This window comes from Pygocentrus nattereri, chromosome 1, assembly GCF_015220715.1.
Source record: "Pygocentrus nattereri isolate fPygNat1 chromosome 1, fPygNat1.pri, whole genome shotgun sequence".
NCBI classification, from domain to species: Eukaryota; Metazoa; Chordata; class Actinopteri; order Characiformes; family Serrasalmidae; genus Pygocentrus; species Pygocentrus nattereri.
In genome coordinates, this window is record NC_051211.1 from 15,868,134 (window position 1) to 15,873,214 (window position 5,081).

Genomic DNA, 5,081 nt, shown 5'->3' on the forward strand with positions numbered 1-5,081 from the left:
CTATATTAAAAAAAGCAACCTAGATGGTCCAGTAAGCAGTTTAGGACATCCTCAGACCACAGCACCAGGTTTTAGACATCAGAGAAAACAGCTTCTGAGAGAACAGCTTCAGGCCTCGATAAACGATAAACACATAACTGTCTCAGCTCTCGTAAATTGGGTGAAATAAGGCCTTTCAAACAGCCTCAGATAAATTGGAAAGAAGTTTGTGTGACATTCATTATTACTAGATTAATTACAATTTTGTGGCCAAATTAAAGATGACGACATACTACAACCACAAATTTTATTAAGCTTCAACTCACATGCTATCATTGGGCTTGTTACCATATCTGCTTCAGTGAATCCCTGTTGCACTCCAAGTTGTTTTTCTACAGCCACATAAGAGGACTCTGTTAACTCAACATAAAGTTTAATTGCTGATGGAACAATTGAAACATTTCAGCACAATTTATTTAGGTTTATTTGGAATGAAATTGTCCCCGGCCGGGTGACCAGGGTCTTTTCTGGATCCTGTGTGGGGTTTGTATGTTCTTCCCGTGTCTGTGTGGGTTTCCTCTGGGTACTCTAGCTTCCTCCCACACTCCATAGACAAGCAGTCAGGCCAATTGGACCTAGGTGTGAGTGTATATGAGTGAATGTGTCTGTCTGTCTGCCCTGTGGTGGACTGGCGACCTGTCCAGGGTGTATCCTGCCTTCCACCCAATGACCACTAGGATATGCTCCAGCCCCCTGCCACGACCCAGAAGGAGAAGTGGCTTAGAAGATGTCAAGTCAAGTCAAATTTACTTATATAGCACTTTTTACAACTGATGTTGTCACAAAGCAGCTTCATAGAATTCCAGTAAAGACAGTTTTAACATAAATGTAAAAACCCCCCGATGGGCAAACCAGGGGTGACAGTAGCAAGAGAAAAAACTTGGAAGAGGAAGAAACCTTGGGAGGAACCAAGGCTCACAGGGGGGGATAGCAGTAGTATTAGTAGTAGCAATAGCTAGATGTGTGTGTGTGTGTGTGTGTGTGTAATGAAATTGTCTTTGATCAACATTGTTTTTATTCATTGAAATGTAATTATGTAGTGAACAAACAAATTCTCCCAGTACTTGTGATGAACAGTACTGGCGTTTTACCATGTTCTTCTGATTTTTAAGAATTTTTAGACATTTTGCTAATTGAAATGTCCATGTAAATGTTCCATTTAGGTGAGGCAGCGATGAGGAGCTTGTTGAGTTTGCTCCTGAATACTTCATGTGTGTTGATGGCTTTGCCACAGCAACAAAACGGACTAATGCTGTACAGCATCCTGCAATAAGAGAAATCTATAGGCTGGTTACTAAGCAACAACATCAGGACCAAACATGGTGCATGTTTAAAAGGGTGCTCTGTCTGGATAAGATCACTTTTGCACATCATACACACACACACACACGCACACACACACACACACACACACACACACACACACACACACACACCATGAGCAGAAGAGCCCTTGGTTAATAACAGGATGTAGGAGTAAATCTGTCACCCAGACTGAAGCTGTCAATCAGAAATGGCTACAAATGGCGCACACACACACACACACACACACACCACACACACACACTTGGAGGCTGATTGGAGTGATGGGTCTGATGGAAGGCTGCTGCGTCCTCACAGTTGGAGTGCAGAAAAATGAACCATAGCAACGATCGCTGTGCACCCACGCATATTCTTGAGAGAGAGAGAGAGGTTAGAAAGAAAAAAGAAAGAAAGAAAGAAAGAAAGGATAGATGAAAGAGAAAAAAGAAGGAGAACAAGCAAGGAAGAAAGAATGAATAGAGAAAAAAGAAAGAAGGAAAGGAAGGAAGGAATGAAAGAGTAAAACAAAGACAGATAAGGAATAGAATAATGAAAGAAACAACTGAAGAAGGAAACAAAAGAACAAAAGAAATGAAGGAAAGACAAAAAGAAAGAAAGTCAAGACAAAAGAAAGGAGGAAAGAATAAACTAATGAATTAAAGATGGAATGAAAAAATACAAAGAAAGGGAGAAGTAAGAAAAAGAAGGAAGGAAAAAATAACGATGGAAAGACAGAAAAAACAAGGAAAGGAAGACAGAGAACAGAACTACTTTTAAGAAGACTTAAAACCTAGTTGTGTGTGAGTTGCATAGTATACAACTCATTTGAAACTCAGCTACAACACTCAGCTGCAAGCCTCGAGACCCTGATGGTTGAAAAAGAGTTTGGTAGGTTTTTTTTTGGACTGTTTTAGAATTGCTTTGTGTAACTGTCAAGTTGCATGGAAATGATGTTGCAGGCAACTCATAGCATGAAACTGGCTGCATTAAAGTTTCACCAAGTAAAGCTTGGCTAAGATTCTAAAGCCATCTGTTGACTGTGTGTATGGGTATCTTTGTTTGGGTGGCGTGAAAGAGATTTATTAGCTGAGACGTCTGATGAATTAAGAGCTAAGGGTGAAATAGGGAGATGGCATGTGTGTGTGTGTGTGTGTGTGTGTGTGTGTGTGTGTGTGTGTGTGTGTGTGTGTGTGTGAATGCGTGTGTGTGTGTGTGTGTGGGCATTATTAAAAATTTATAAAAAAAAAATAGATCTTATCCTCTCATTACATTTCAGGGTTGAAATAATCCTGTAGAGTAGGAAGGGGATACAATCTATTCTTTCTATTCATGCCCACATACAACAAACATACTCATCCCTCACTCAGCCCCCAAGATAGCAAGATCTGCCCACTACAAAATGGTACCCACTCCCAGATCACGCTGATGAATCAACAGCCCCGTCTCTCAGATCTTGCAGAATTTCTCGTGAACAAATGAGACTTCAGATCACAACAAAAATGTCAGATAACACCAAAGCACAGATTTCTGTGCTAGTTATATCTATGAATTTAGTCTCTTCTGAAAGTGATAGAAAATCTTAAATCTTGTTTTTTTTTTTTTTTTTTTTGCAATATCAATGATTTTCATCCTTCCATTAAGCTCCCAGAGATGAAGGAAGAGAAGATGGTTCACTGGCTGAGAAATGAATAGGAAAGCTGTTCATGCTCAGCATGGCATGTGTTTAAAGACCCACCCTTCAAGAGAAAGAGGTAATTGGCCTGCTGCTAAAGCTGCAAGTGAAAAGTCCACCAAAAACCTTTTTTTCAGGAGAAGAAAAAATACTCATAATTTTCAATATAAGTTAATACAAAAAAGATTTAGTGAAGTCAATACAGACCATTTGTTTTTCTTCATCAAATGTTAATGCTGAATAAGCAGTAGCTTTAGGAACATTAGTTTTGGGTCTTTCCTTATTTAAAGAGACAGGACCTTGACTGGAAATATCTGACCGGCGCTGATGCAGAGTGGACAGACTTTCTAAAGGCTCTCAAGCTCTTGTTGGCCAGCATTTCTGCACATGACATCAACATTGTGTTTCATTTGAGAGAACTGGTGCTCCCTCACAGATGGCAGGATGTTGAGTTGCAAATGTCAAAGATGTTTAATATTTATGATATATGAATTTGTGGATGCACAGACTGCACTCTAAGTAGTAGATGTGATGATTATGAGTAAAGATTATATTAGTGTATAGCAAAGGGATCACCAGTGCCATTATAGTGTGAGACATGGCCACCCTTCTGGTCATCCTTGTTAAACAAGTGAGACAGTCAGCCTTCATCAATAAAGTAGACATAAGAGGAAAGTCACCCTATCTTTTCACTGTGGTCTGGCTCATTTTGCATAAAGAGGCACTGCTTATCTACAAGCATCTAAATAAATTTCTACATCAGTATAGCTCAGCACCTTTTAGTTATCATGCTCATAACTGAACATTCAGCCCAGAATACTCCATTCCATTGTGTGTTGTGCCCCTTTAATGGAGCTCTATGAGCTATGGTGATTTAGGCTTAAATAAGCAAAATTGCTCAGTTAATTATTTGTCATGTTAACTAATTACATTTCACAGCTGAGTATCTGTGTGTTGTAGGCTGGACGCCTTCTGAGGCGAATTCAGTGCTGAGTGGAAAACATTCATGCTGAACATAGGTTAGCTTGTCATGCAGCCAAATATTATAACTAATAACATTACCTTATATTTGGCTGCGATGCATTTATTTGCCTTGATTCAAATGTGTACATGAATGAATAAAACACATCAACTTAATGGGTCCAACAGCAATAACTGTGCTGAGTAAATTCAATACATTTTTCTTACTTTAAAAACGCAGCCCTAATATATAAACAGAAGTCTGTTATAAACCGTTCTTTTATTTTTCCTTTGCCACCCCTGTTAAATCAGTGCCTTCTAAACTGGACACACCATTGTAAAAGTTCTGGCTATGCCCCTGGGCAGGTGGGATGAACTGGCTGATTATCCTGTACTGTGGGCCAGACATTAAAGGGCAGTAGAAAGAGCAGAGACAGTACAAGAGTGTGTGTGTGTGGGTGTGTGGGTGTGTGTGTGTGTGTGTGTGTGTGTGTGTGTGTGTGTGTGTGTGTGTGTGTGTGTGTGTGTGTGTGAATGGAATATGTAGCAGATGGTCACTCCAGACTGAGAAGGGGACACACTGCGTGGTGACGTACAAAAGCCCTCTCTCTCTCTCTCTTACATGCACACACATATACACACAGTCTGAGGCTGAAAGTGTGCGTGGTGTGAGGTGACGGACATAACCTGCATATGCTGCAGCCCTGTGTGTGTATGTGTGTGTGTCCTTTTGTCCTGTAACTCAATCCAGCTCCTGCTAACACAGGACCATGCCGCTTGACCTGAGAACATTTTAGAACTGTTTGTGTGTGTGTGTGTGTGTGTGTGTGTGTGTACATGAGACTTTGATCTGTGACTGCAGCTGATAGTGAAACTGTATGCAAATAAAAAGTGTGTGTGTGTTCAACTGAACACGTTTGGCTATACCAACAAACCAATATATTGTAATTAAAGTTAATGAACCTAATGAACCTACATTTTTTTTCCTAAGTAATTTTCTCATAAAGCATTTCTCATAAAAGAACCCCAAAAAAAGAACAAACCTGGAGTAACAAAATCACAGTGTTGATATGTTAACAAGTATATGTGTCAGATACCCGGTGTATTT